This window comes from Macaca nemestrina, chromosome 15 (genome assembly GCF_043159975.1).
Source record: "Macaca nemestrina isolate mMacNem1 chromosome 15, mMacNem.hap1, whole genome shotgun sequence".
Lineage (NCBI taxonomy): Eukaryota > Metazoa > Chordata > Mammalia > Primates > Cercopithecidae > Macaca > Macaca nemestrina.
The window spans coordinates 115,068,953-115,083,771 of record NC_092139.1 but is presented as its reverse complement, the minus strand read 5'-3'; the positions used below and the strand labels follow the sequence as shown (position 1 = coordinate 115,083,771).

Sequence of the window (14,819 nt, the reverse complement as noted above, 5' to 3'; positions counted from 1 at the left end):
TCACCATATTAAAAGAATAAAAAGAAAAACCATATGATTAACTAAATTTTTGCAGAAAATATTTGACAAAATTCAACTCCTTTCATGACAAAAACTGTCAACAAACTAGGAATAGGAAATGTCAGAAATTTTCTTCACCTGATAAAGGATATCTTCCAAAAACCTTCAGTTAACATCATAATTAATGAAAATCTCAATGCATTCTTCCTAAGATTAGGAATAAGACAAAGGATGTACATTTTCATCACTTCTATTTAACATCAACTACTAGAAGTTCTAGGCAGTGCATTAAAGCAAAAGAAAGAGAAGAAAGAAAGAGCATACACATTGAAAAGGAAGAAATAAAATTGTCACTATTCACATATGATGCTATTATGTATATAGAAAATCTTAAGGAATCTTTTAAAAAGTTGCTTCAATAAATGAATTTAGCACAGATGCAAGATAAAAGGTCAATATACAAAAAAATTATATTTTTACATATTAGCAATTAGCATTTGGAAACCCAAATTAATAGAAATAACACTACTAAAAATAGTTTCATACAAAGTGGAATACTGGGCTGTAAACCTAATAAATATGTACAGAATTAGTATGCTAGAAATAACATGGATTAAGAAATCAAAGACCTACATAAATGGAGAGATACTATATTCATGGATAGGAAGCCTCGATATAGCTGAGATAAAAATTCTTCCCATATGGACCTATAGATTTAATGGGGTTTCAACAAAAATCCAGGCTGGGTTTTTGTTTTTTGGAGACATAAACCAATTCTAAAATGTGTAAGAAAAACCAAAGGAACTACAATAGCCAAAACAACTTTTAAAGAGTGGAATCAATTGGAAAAACTATACTACCTAATTTTAACTTATTTTAAACAATAGTAATCAAGACAATGTGATATGGCAAAGGGATAGATCTATGAATCAAAGGAACAGAATCGAAAAGACAGAAACAGGCCCACATCAATATGTACAATTGACTCCCAACAAAGGTTCACTAGAGAAAGGATTATCTTTTCAACAAATGGTGCTGGAACAATTGGGCATTTGCATGTAAAAAAGAACCTGGATTTAAACTTTACAATTCAGACAAAAATTAGTTCAAAGAGAGTTATAGATCTAAATGTAAAAGTGCAATTATAAACTTTTTAGAAGAAAAATTATAGGAGTAAATATTTATGACCTGTAAGGCAAGAAACACCAAAAATATGGCTTATAAAAGGAAAAGATAAATAAGACCTTATCAAAACAAAAAATTTTGCTCTGTAAAAGGCCTTGTTAAAAGGATAAAAAGACAAATTCCAGACTAGGAGAGAGTATTTGCAAATCACATATTTGATAAAAAGACCTCTATTCCGAATATGTTTTTTAAAAACCTCTCAAATTCAACAGCTAGAAACAAACAACTCAATGGAGATAAAAATAAGCATAAGATTTGAACAGATGCTTCATCAAGTTAAGACATACAGATGGCAAAAAGGAACATGAAAAGATACTCAACATTATTAGCCATTGGAAAAATGCAAATTAAAATCACCATGAGATGTCTCTACACACTTATTGTACAAGGTAAAATAAAAAATCTGACAATATCAAGAGCTGGTGAGGATGTGGAACTACTGGAACACACATATATTGCTGATGTGTCATATATTGTTGAATGAAAAAGAGTACACAGAGCTATTCTGGAAAACAGTTTGGCAATTTCTTATAAAATTAAACATGTACTTACCATGTGACCCAGCAATCCAATCCCAATTCTTAGATATTTACTACGGAGAAATGAAAGCTCTGCACATGTATGTTTACGGCTTTATTCATAATCATGAAAAAATGGAGAGAACCCAAGGGTCCTCTAGCACGTAAATGAACAGACTGTACTGCCTCCATGTGATGCCGTCTATGTGGCAATAAAAAAAAAAAAATGAATATTTATAGATGCAACAACATGGATACATTTCAAGGGGGTTAGGCTATGGGAAAGAAGACAGGCTCACTGTGTGATTCCACTTACATCATCCCTAGAAAGGCTAAATGAGAAAGGCAAAGAATAGCTCAGTGGTTTCCAGGTGACAGGGGTTGGGGGAAGCTTCAGGGAATAATTTGAGGGTGATAAGATTGTTCTCTACCTTGATTATAGTGGCAGTTACATGAATCTATGTGTGTTAAATCTCATGGAACTGTAAACCAAAAATAGTCATTTTACTGCATGTTAATGTTTTAAAATTTTTACTATAAATTATTTATTAGAATTATTAAATAAGTGTTCTATGGGCTCCTACTACAACTTTTTAAAATATTTGTTTTATTTCAATAGCTTAGGGGTACAAATGATTGTTGGTTACCTGGATGAACTGTATAGTGGTGAAATCTGGGGTTTTTGTGTACCTGTCATCCTAATAGTGTACATTGTATCCAAAAGGTAATGATCATCCCTTACCCCTTTCCCACCTTCCCCCCTTCTGAGTCTCCAATGTCCATAATAACACTGCATGCCATGGAATAGCAAAAGCTTAGCTCCCACTTATAAGTGAGAACATGCGTTATTTGATTTTCTGTAGCTGAGTTACTTCACTTAGGACAATGGCCTCCAATTCCATCCAAGTTGCTGCAAAAGACATTATTTTGTTCTTTTTTTTTTTTTTTTTTTTTTGACTGAGTAGTGTATATATACTTAAAGCATTGCATAAGGACCATATAAATAAATATATATCATATTTATATATACATTAAATATACCATATCTATCTATCTATTTATATATCTCACATTTATCCACTCATTGGTTGAAGGGCACTTAGGTTGATTCTATATATGCAATTGTGAATTGTGCTGTGATAAACATGCTTGTGTAGATGTCTTTTTTACATACTGACTTCTTTTCCTTTGAGCGGATACCCAGTAACGGGATTGCTGAATTGAATGGTAGATCTACTTTCAGGTTTTTTGAGAAACCACCATACTGTTTTCCATAGTGGTTGTATTAATTTACATTCCCACCAGCAGTGTATAAGTGTTCCCTTTTCACTCATATCCATACCAACATCTATTGTTGTGATGGTTAATATTAGTTGTCAGTTTGATTGGATTGAGGGATGCCTAGGTGACTGGTAAACTATTGCTTCCGAGTGTGTCTGTGAGGGTGTTGGTAGAGGAGATTGACACTTGAGTCAGTGGACTGGGAGAGGAAGACCCATCCTCAATGTGGGAGGGCACCATCCACTTGGCTGCTAGCACAGCTTGGGGAAAGGAGGTGGAGGATTGTGGCATGACCTTGCTTGCTGGGTATCCTGGCTTCCTTCTCCCGTGCTGGATGCTTCCACCTTCTCCTCCTGCCCCTGGACATCAGGATCCAGATTCTTTGGCCTTTGGACTCTGGGATTTGTACCAGTGGCTTCCCTGGGGGCTCTGAGACCTTCATCCAGCAGACTGAAGACGGCACTGTCAGCTTCCTGGTTTTGAGGCTTTTGGACTCAGATTGAACAACTGTTGGCCTCTCTCTTCCTCAGCTTGCAGATGGCCTATTGTGGGGCTTCGCCTTGTAATTGTGTGAGCCAATTCTCCCTAATAAACTTTCTTTCATATATAAATAGATCCTATTCGTTCTGTCCCTCTAGAGAACCTGGCTCATACAATTGTCTTTTGACTTTTCAATAATGGCCATTCTGGTTGGAGTAAAGTGGTATCTCATTGCTGTTTTAATTTGCATTTCGCTAATGATGAGTGACGTTAAGTATTTTTTCGTGTTTGTTGGCCATTTGTATATCTTCTTTGAGAAAATGTCTGTTCATGTCATTTGCCCATTTTTATTGGGATTATTTGTTTCTTGTTAATTTCCCTGGGTTCCCTGTAGATTCTGGACATTAGTACTTCACTGGAGGTACAGTTTGCAAATATTTTCTCTCATTCTATATGTTGTCTGTTTACTCTGTTGATTATTTCTTTTGCCGTGCAGAAGCGTTTTAGTTCTCCTAGGTATGATAAATGAATTCAGTAAACTCTCAGGTTACAAAATTAATGTACACAAATCAGTAGCACTGCTATATATGAACAACAATCAAGCTGAGAATTAAATCAGGAACTCAATCCCGTTTACAATAGCTACAAAAAAAAAAAAAAAAAAAAAAAAAAACACCTAGGAATATACTTTTACCAAGGAGGTGAAAGCGCTCTACAAGGAGAACCACAAAACACGGCTGAAAGAAATTATAGATGACACAAACAAATGGAAAAACATCCTATGCTCATGGGTTGGAAGAACCAATATCATGAAAATGACGATACTGCTGAAAACCATCAACATATTCAATGCAGTTCCTATCAAAATGCCAATGTCATTTTTCACAGAATTAGAAAAAACAATCCTAAAATCCCTACACAACCAAAAAAGGTTGTGAATAGCCAAAGCATCCTGAGGAAAAAGAACAAATCTGGAGGCATCATATTACCCAACTTCAAATTATATTACAAGGCTGCAGTAACCAAAACAGCATGGTACTGATATAAAAATACCATAGACCAATGGGAACAGAATAGAGAACCCAGAAATAAATCCAAATATCTACAACCAACTGATCTTTGACAAACCAGACAAAAACAAATATTGGAGAAAGGACACCCTGTTCAATAAATGGTGCTGGGAAAACTGGATAGTCACATGTAGAAGAATGAAACTGAAGCCCTATCTCTCACCATGTATAAAAACTCAAGATGGAGTAAAGACTTAAATCTAAGACCAAAACCCATCAAAAGTCTGGAAGAAAACCTAGAAAAAGCTCTTCTGGACATTGGCCTAGGCAAAGGATTTTTGACAAAGACCTCAAAAGCAAATGCAATAAATGCATGCTAATTTTTAAAATTAAAAAAATTTAAAACATGATATAATGTTATAAAAATGCCTGGCTCATACATATACACAATACTTCTTGGCTTCATGCTTCTTTTTGCTGGTTAAAAACATGATTCAAAAGATTCTATTGTATTAATGCGGGATGAATGAACATTTGTGACCAGCAGCACAAAGAGGCCACCCCAGTTTCTAAGCAGCTTCCCAGCCTCTACTTTCACCTGACAATACCAGAAGGGCTCCCTGGAGTTTACCTCACCACCCTGTATCCCAGCCTCAGGGGGGCCTGCTGCCCTCTCATAAACTCATTGTGGTTGGGTTTCGGCAGCTGATAATGGTCATGACACCCCTAATGGAGATTCTGGAGAGACAAGGCCAAAAGTAGTCTGACTCCACCCTGCCAAATCTTTGGGCTACTTTTTAAGCTTCTTGTGTCCCTGTGATGCATTCCCCCCAGCGTGCTCTCCATACCCCAATTAGGAGCCCTAAGGGGACAGCAGGGTCTCTGTCTGAGTCACCTCAGTGTCCCTAGAGGTGACTCAGTCTCTTCTGGTCCAGAAGAGACTGTGGATGAGGCAGAAAGGTGCTCAGCAGGACAGCCCTGCCAGGCTGGCCATGTCCTCAGATCCCAAAGGAGAGCTCTTTTAAGGTCAAGACCATGTCTTCTCTAGCCTTATAAGCCCTAGTTGGTTCCTTTCAGGCCCAGTGATGGTGGTGTATGATGGTGTATGAGGCAGCACCTAGACCTGCTCTAGGCTGAAGTCAATGTATGGCCAAGGGTAGAGTTGTTGCCTGCCTCCCTCCAGCAGAGGAAAGGGCTCCTGAGGGGTGTTGAAAATTAGAAAAAATATTCAATGCCATTTGATAAAGCATTCAGAACCACTGAGATAGCTATAGGGACCATTGAAATGGGATTTTGCAGTGGGAAAGGGATCGGGCTTAACTTCAAATACAGCACAGGGAAGTGAGCACTTACAGCCAAGGAGCAGGGTGGGAGGGAATGGACGGAAAAATACTAGGAGGAAACATCAGGGGTCAGGGGATTCTGGCTAAAGTGACCTAACAGGATTCTTGCTGAGGACAGGCCAGGGTGACCAGACATCACCTGGAGGAACTGGGTCAGATAGTGAGGGTGTTCAGATACCAAACGTGGGGGGAGTCTTGATAAACCTGAATTTTTCAAGGAAGTGCACAGCTGGGGTTGGGTGGTGGGGGGTGATTCAAGAGCCTGACTAAAGTTTGGACAAGCAAAAAATTGTTGTCTGAGAACATGTGCACACTGGACCCAGGCCCGCTCTTCCCCTACCTTACTAATGAAGTGCCCTTGTGCGTCCTGGTGACTCTTCATGAAGCAGGAGTTAGAGAACAAATCAGCACGAAATAATATTTACTAAATTTCTGCTCTCCAGCCTGTGCAGTTGTATCAACTTGTTAGTGGGCCTCTGGGAACGCCACGGTGCATACTGATGTTGGTTCATGCCAATTACGAGGCTGAGTGATGAAATAGCCTTGTATCATTTCACCAGCGCATGGGAACAGCAGGTGAATGCTATAGTTTATGATTTTCAATTATAAATCAAATAGACTGAGTTCTCGCTTCTCTTAATAAAGGCTGTAAAAGCGCTGAAGTGTGGACAAGCTTCTGCCTGGGAAAGAAAAACAGGTTGCGTCTATAAGCTATCACTTGTGTGGTGTTTTTGTTTTTGCCACCGTCTGGTGTATTTAGTGTTTGGAAGGACATTTTAGAATATGTGTGCTGGGAGAAGCGAGAGGCAAGAGGGTCCTATTAATTACCTTGGATGTGCTTGGACAATATACACAACAGACAGAGTCATCTCAGTGTCCCTCTGCTCCTCCTAATCCGGTCTTTGCAGTCCCATGGGAGGTTCTTCAGCAGAAAAGGCCAAGGCATTTACAGTGGACTTCTGGGGGTTATTTTCCCACTGGACCAAGAGATGACATGGTGTTTTGGGTTTGTCATTAGTTCAAGAGTGGATGGAAAACCAGAGAGAACGGGGAGCAATGCCAGTTCTCTCCATCTTGAGAGAATTTGATGGTTTCCTTTGAGCATCTTGACTCTGCTTGGATAAGCCAATTAATTCTGAGCAATGCTATGGGTTGAATGTACCCTCCAAAACTCATGTTGAAATTTAATTGCCATCATAATAGTGTTGAGAAAAGATGATTAATGGATTATTGTCATTATTGCAGGAGTGGGTTATTGCAGGAGCTGGTTGATTTTCACAGGAGTGGGCTCCTGATAGGGGATGTGTGCAGCTCCCATTTTCTCTCCGTCTCTCACACTAACTCATCATATGATGCTTCTCTATGGATGACCCCAATCAGATGCCAGAACCATGCTCTTTGACTTCACAACCTCCAGAGCTGTGAGCCAAATGAACCTCCATTGTTTATAAATTACCTATTTTGTTGTACTTTGTTATAGCAGCAGAAAATGCCTAAGACAGGCAATGTTCCTAACTTCTCCATTCCCAACTTGCTTCATCTACAAATGATGACAGTAATAAATATCTTGACATAAAACATGGCCGCTCACAAACCAATTCCTGGGCAGCAGATTAGTGTTGGAAGGGGAAAAAATGGACTGGTTCAAGAGACAAAAGAACACCTGAGATGCAGCAGACAAAGGATGGAGAGCCAATATGTGTCTATTTGTGTCTGGTTGAAACACCTAAAGACATAGAATTGAAGCAAACAAGGAAGAGAGGGAAGATGAGTTTCCTGCCTTGAGGAAACAGCTCATCTATCAGGTGGAAATGGCTTACCCACATTAAATTTGAAATGAGATATATCCAGTGAAAATCGTAAACTCTAAGGATAAAAAATACTTGGTAAAAACCTCAGGAGAAGAGAGAAGCTATGACAAAATGAACAAAAATTCTTTTGGCCTTAGATTTGTCTTTGGCTACATCTAATGCCCAAAGATAATGGGACCACCTCTGCCAGCAACTTTATCAGGTGTGTTAATTGGTTTTTATGGTAATAAGCCAAGGGCCTAGGAATTTCAAGACCTTAGAGCCAGTCTTGCGCTGCTCAGGGTCTCATCAGGGCAGCGTGTGCAAGAAAAGATAGCTGGAGGATGAATGGTGGTCCCCAGGGCAGGTGTCTCTGAGAGCTGGAGCAGGGTAGCCCCCACTTCTTGTCCCTCAAATCCTTGATAACTGAGCCTACTGAGAAGGGAGCTGGAGCAATGAGAAAATGGAGACCTGATGGTACTAGGATTCAGGGCCTTTGGGAAGTGATGAGGTTGTGAGGGTGGAGCCCTCATGAATGGGATTAATGCCCTTATAAAAGTGACTCCAAAGAGCTACTGTGCCCCTCCCACCATGTGAGGACACAGTGAGACGGTGGCAGTCTTCAGCCTAGAAGAGGCCCTCACAGAATCCAACCATGCTGGCACTCTGACCTTGAACTTCCAGCCTCCAGAACTGTGAGAAATAAATTTCTGTTGTTTACAAGCCACCCAGCGTATGGTGGTTTGTTATAGCAGCCTGAATGGATGAAGATATCCTTCTTTTGAACTCTCAGGGACTTAAAAGCCAAGACTATGTAGCCATTGCCCAGTCCAGAAACCTCTGTGAATCTGAGGAGTTCTTTAGACCATGACCCAATACTTCCTCATTTCTCATACAGGCAGCACTAAAATAGAGTGTCAAATGAAAACAAATGTGTATTTAAATAAGGAGAGACTTCATTCAAAAGGATTATTGTGATAAAAGGAAGGGGGGAGCTATTGCAGTAAGGGGAACAATCTGACAGTAACAGCTGCAGGCATCTCAAAGTTCTGTTGGAAAGAAACTTTCTTTTATGGGGAGAACCAGACAAGGCCAAAAAATAATTGCGTGTGGGGGAGTGGGTGGTGAGCTCAGGGTTAATCAGTTGGGGAAAGTCTTTCCTTGCAGTCATTTAATTATGGGGAGGGGCTATTTAGGAGGGGCTGTTTGCTGGCTCAGGCTGAAGGAGGGTCAACGTTCTGGGTCCTGAGGGGAGGGAGAGGAGCTGAACTAAAGTTTAATCGAGTCAGTTAACAAGTCTCTTTGTTCTGATTGATCAATGGGATAACAGTTCAGGTCATCATTAAGAGGTGCAGAATGAGAATTTGGAGGGTGTGTCTGGCCTTGTCTTGGGTAAAGAAGGGAGCATCCATGAGTCTTATCTGAATCATGTGGGGAGGGGATCTTCTTTGTCATAAGCAGTTTCCTGGAACACAAAAGGGTGAGATGATTTCCTAATACTCATTGTTTTCCAGGAGCTCAGGGCTCAGGTAAAGTCTAACGTTGTCAACAACTTAGGTCCTGATGGTGGTGATGATGATGGCAATAATGATGATGATGATGGTGGTGATGGCGATGATGGCAATGATGATGATGATGGGGATGGCAATAGTGATGATGATGGTGATGGTGATGATGGCAATGATGATGATGATGGGGATGGCGATGGTGATGATGGCAATGATGATGATGGTGATGATAGTGATTATGATGGTAGTGATGATGGTGATGGTACTAATAGTACCATGACGATGATAGTGATGATGATAATGATAGTGATGATGTTGATGATGACAATGATCATAATTATAATGCTGTGACATTCTTATAAGTTTTTCATGTGTTTTGTTTGAATTACAAGGTAAATACTACCATCCAACTTTATGGAACTGAAACACAGATGATTGATTAACTTGCCTAAGGTTCTGTCACTGCCTGTTTTTGCAGAAAGTTGGGTTTATACCAGGTGACCCTGCTCCAGCACCCACAATCTTGCTACTGTGCTCCACTGTTGCTAAAATGGGTCAAAGGGAGAGTATGACTTAGTATAGCCCCAAGGCCATACTGCCTGCCAAGCCCCAAATGAACCCTGTATTCTAATTCCTATTATAGCTGATCAGAGATAATTCCACAAACATTACCAGATGACAGCACAAATTACCCCAGCTTTGAACAATTTGAATTCACTTTTATTAATACATTCCCACCAATGCATGAAGTCCCTGAATTAGTTTCCTAAATGTGCTGTAACAACTAACCATGAACATGGTGGCTTAAAGCAACAGTTTATTCTCTCACAATTCTGGAGGCCAGAAGTCAGAAACCAAGGAATCAGCAGAGCCATGCTCCCTGTAGAGGCTTCAGGGGAGAAGACTTCAGTGGGTCAAGTTGCTGTCTGATTTTCTTGAACCTGGTGGGAGCCTAAGGTTTCTCCAGTTCATGTGGCTGTGGGAGATAGACTTAGAGTCTTCAGAGGTCAAAGAGAAACCAACAAAGCTGTCACCACCTGCAGCCCTGAAACCATTCCTAGGCTTTGCCCTTCCATGGGTTGCCTCTCTCTCTAAGGGTCTTGTTAGCTTTCATGACATCAGCTGCATCTCACATGTTCCTTTCTTTTTTCTGCTTTACCTTTGCAAACTCTCCTGTCCCTTGGTCACGACAGACAGGTAGGATTGGACATGGACTTGGGAAGGCTGGGAAATAAAGGAGGGATCCCTGATCCCGGAAGTCTCAGCATCCCCTGTCCATGAAAAACACTCTAGCACTGAGCCCAAGGCTGCTGCCTCTGCTGGCTGCAGAGAGGCCTGTCCTGTCCTCGAATGAATGATTTTTCTCACAAAATACTGACATATGCAAGACCACAAGTCTATGCCTGCACAAGAACCTTGGATACCTCATGAGACCCACTGCACCCAATGCTAACTGCTCTGCATGCACCTCTGGAACCTCACTGGTTACCAAGATGCTGGCTTCCATGTGAGCTTGAGGTAGAGTTAAGAAAGAAAGTCCTAACAAGGGAGGGATCCCCTATGTCCTAATCCTCCTCCCAGCCTTCCAGCTTGAGGGAGTCATACTCACAGGTGCTTTTTTAGAGAGATCTTCTTAGGCCTGTAGTCCTAACAATTCTTCCTGTGACTCTATTTTGTGACCTATTTACAAAAAAAGCATGCTTACAGAGAAGGAAGGGGCAGGAAGAACGGTGTCCACTGCTTCTGCCAAGGTTTGAAGATAAAACCTTTATAATCCAGTAATTTGGAAATCAGGTTTGACTGGATTCGATTGATTGATCTTTTAAAGTGTGAAGGGATCAGGCAAAAAATCACCCCCCACCTACAGACACAATCACACACACACAATTCCTGTCCTGTGTAACCTTCTTTAGATATCATTTGGAGATATATGCCAATCAAGCAACAGATGAAACACATTAAGAGCGCAATAATGATAAAGTGGTGGCAGAACAGGTTTTATTCTGAGAATTAGAATTCTCTATAGAGTAATTTTTGAAATTCTGAAGGAAAAAAATCTTGTACATTATATACATAATTTACATATATATACATAGAGAGAGTAACATAAGGGTTTGATGTTTCATGTAACATAAGTTCAGATGTCAGCCCTCTGGAAATGGTATGGCATCTCCATGATGCTGCTGGAGACGATATGCCTGCTTCTCTGTCCTGGCTTCACAGTCACTTACTGATCCCTTAGCCTTCACCCTCAGAGGGCCCTGGAGTCCATGATGACTGTGGGAACTGGAGGGCAGCAGGGGAAAGAAGGGAACACAGTGACCCCTGCCAGTGGATTCCCTTCCCTCGGTCCCATTCAACACTTTCTCCTGTCTCCTTGGCCAGAAAGCCACATGACTATCCCTGCTTCAGGGTAGATGGAGTTATTGAGCTGGGCACTCTGATGCCTTACATAAAAGTGTTTTTGTTTTTCACCAAGGATGAAAGAGAGAATGGTATCTGTGGTCACCTACCCATTTCTGCCATTGAGGGGCAATAATAGATCAGGCAAAAGTTTCACAGTCATTCCAATATTAATGTCAAAGAAGAATTCATGACAAGACGCATCACAAAGTAGAGCTTATGATTTTATAGAGATAAATGCTAAACTCACAGACATAGAAAACTTTGCGAACAACAGATCATTATGTATGACAGAAGTAGTTGAAAGATTATTAGATAAGACATGGAGAGATTGGCAATAGCACAATGGTAGCAAAATTATTTACACAATTACTTCCCTTTGTAGCATGTTAGTAAGATAAATCATCATGATAGATCATAAATAATGACTCATATTAAGGCAATATAGGATCTAATTGTCATTAATTAGGATACTTTATGCATTCACTCCACAAATAAATACTAATGGAGTGCCTACTATGTGCCAGGCAATGTTTGTGTGCTAGGACACAGCAGTGTGAAACCGTCCCCTGTCCCTATGTAATGTGCATGCTGGGAAAGGTTGATTGGAGACATACTGAAATATGAATCGTGTAGAGAATATCTCTTCTTTTCCAGAGCTGTTGAAGCATTTATAAAATTTGATGAACTCTTAAACCATAAAAACCAGCAATCTCTTATAAAAAGCAGAAATTGTTCAAATTACTTTTGAAAGCTACAATGTCATAAAGCCAGAAAATAATAAGACAATTTTAGAAAGATGGAATATAAATGTTCTCTTAACTATTAGCAAAGAGGAGAAGGAGAAAAAAAGAAAGAAGCCAATATTTCAATTATAGTCTATGTTGAACGCTATGTACCCAAGCTTATGGCATTCGGCCAGAACAATCCTCAAGGGAAAATGCATAAGCAGGAATTACTTTATTATCTAAAACAGAAAATGACATAAATATAGCAATTATATTTGTCAGCTTTGGGTGTATAACAAACCACCCCAAAACTTAGTGGTTTAAAGCAACCACTGTGTTGAACTCTGCGGGACGGTTGGGTCATTCCTTTGATCTGGGTTGGTGTGGCTGGTTTCTGTTGGTTCTTTCATGTGTCTGTTGTCAGCTGGTGGGCAGGATAGCTGATCTAGAATCACCTTATCTAGATAGCTGATCTAAAATCGCCTTATCTACATATCCGGTGGTGGGCAGGTTGTTGGCTGGGGCACATTAGATCTTCTTCATGTGTTCTTTCTCTAGCAGGTCAGCTTGGGTTTATTCTTATGATGGTCTCAGGGTTCCAAGTGCAGCAACAAAGAGCAAGTCCCAGTACAGAAGCGCTTTCAAGTCTCTGTGTCATGTTTCTTATTAACTTGTGGGCCAAGGCAAGTCACATGGCAAAGCCCAGAGTCAGTGTGGGAAGGGACTACCCAAGGGCAAGGATACAGACAAGGCCATTGTTATAGCCATTCTTGCTAACAATCTATTTCTGACTTTTAATGAAAACACATAGAAAACCATAAAAAACAATGTTACAAGAGCAGAAAAAAAATGTTAAATAAAAAAGATACATGCAGAAACAAGTGGTGTAGAAGATAGAAAAGGCATAGAGTTGGTGAATATATTCGAGAGCTTATTCTTTGTAATAAAAACAAGAAAATCAATAAACATCAGCAAACATGAACCACAAAACAATGAAACACAAATCTAGTAAAAGCAAAACTATTGTGACAGAAAGTAGGCCAGTGGTGGTCAGACGCTGGGGTTGAGTGGATGGGGTTAATTGCAATGTATGTGAGGAGAATTTTGGGGTGATGGAACTATCTGATAGTGTTGGTGGTTACATGACTATACAGATTTATCACATTAAATTGTATCTTTAATATTGGAAAAAAAATTTCATTTCCATTTATAGAGGACTAATTTGCTTTAGACCATTCCTTCCACTGATAAAGATAACAGCTTGGGGAAATATAAAAGTAATCTATTGGAAAATATCAGAAACTATAGAGACTGTCAGGACTTGGGTGGTTAAAACTCTAGGGATAATTTCTAGAGAGAAACAGAGAGCAGAACCCAACATTTGGCAATGTTTTTTCCCTTCAAGGTATTTGCTGATTTGCTAGCTGTGGCTAAAAGGCTGAGAGACTGAATAGACATTTTACAAACCCATAGAGCTCTGGGAACAAAATTGGAGTTCATGGCTTGTCAAAATGAGAGACTTGATAAACATTGAGGATTTCAGCAGAAAACTCCGATATTCTATGTTCTGGGGTACAAGTAAAGCCTTCACAAAGCTAGTAAAGTCCATCGATGCTAGGAAGAAACTGCATCAACTAACGAGCAAAATAACCAGCTAATATCATAATGACAGGATCAAGTTCACACATAACAATATTAACCTTAAATGCAAATGGACTAAATGGTCCAATTAAAAGACACAGACTGGCAAACTGGATAAAGAGTCAAGACTCATCAGTTTGCTGTATTCAGGAGAACCATCTCACATGCAGAGACACACATAGGCTCAAAATAAAGGGATGAGGAAGATCCACCAAGCAAATGGAGAACAAAAAAAAGCAGGGGTTGCAATCCTAGTCTCTGATAAAACAGACTTTAAACCATCAAAGATCAAAAAAGTCAAAAGATGGTAAAGGGATCAATTCATCAGGAAGAGGTAACTATCCTAAATATATATGCACCCAATACAGGAGCACCCAGATTCATAAAGAAAGTCCTTAGAGACTTACAAAGAGACTTAGACTCCCATACAATAATAATGGGAGACTTCAACACCCCACTGTCAACATTAGACAGATCAACGAGACAGAAAGTCAACAAGGATATCCAGGAATTGAACTCAACTCTGCACCAAGTGGACCTAATAGACATCTACAGAACTCTCCACCCCAAATCAACACAATATACATTCTTCTCAGCACCACATCGCACTTATTCCAAAATTGACCACATAGTTGGAAGTAAAGCACTCCTCAGCAAATGTACAAGAACAGAAATTATAACAAACTGTCTCTCAGACCACAGTGCAATTAAACTAGAACTCAGGACTAAGAAACTCAATCAAAACCGCTCAACTACATGGAAACTGAACAACCTGCTCCTGAATGACTACTGGGTACATAACGAAATGAAGGCAGAAATAAAGATGTTCTTTGAAACCAATGAGAACAAAGATACAACATACCAGAATCTCTGGGACACATTTAAAGCAGTGTGTGGAGGGAAATTTATAGCACTAAATGCCCACAAGAGAA

The 14,819-nt window shown here is 39.8% G+C and overlaps 1 long non-coding RNA gene across 1 annotated transcript in view; it reads right to left on the bottom strand.

The window, feature by feature from the left end:
• Positions 1-2,784: 2,784 nt before the first annotated feature.
• LOC105489791 (uncharacterized) overlaps positions 2,785-14,819 on the bottom strand; it is a 31,431-nt gene continuing 19,396 nt past the window's right edge. Inside the window, exon 3 of the long non-coding RNA XR_011614463.1 lies at positions 2,785-3,976. This is a non-coding gene — a long non-coding RNA (uncharacterized lncRNA). The remainder of the gene's footprint in view (positions 3,977-14,819) is intronic.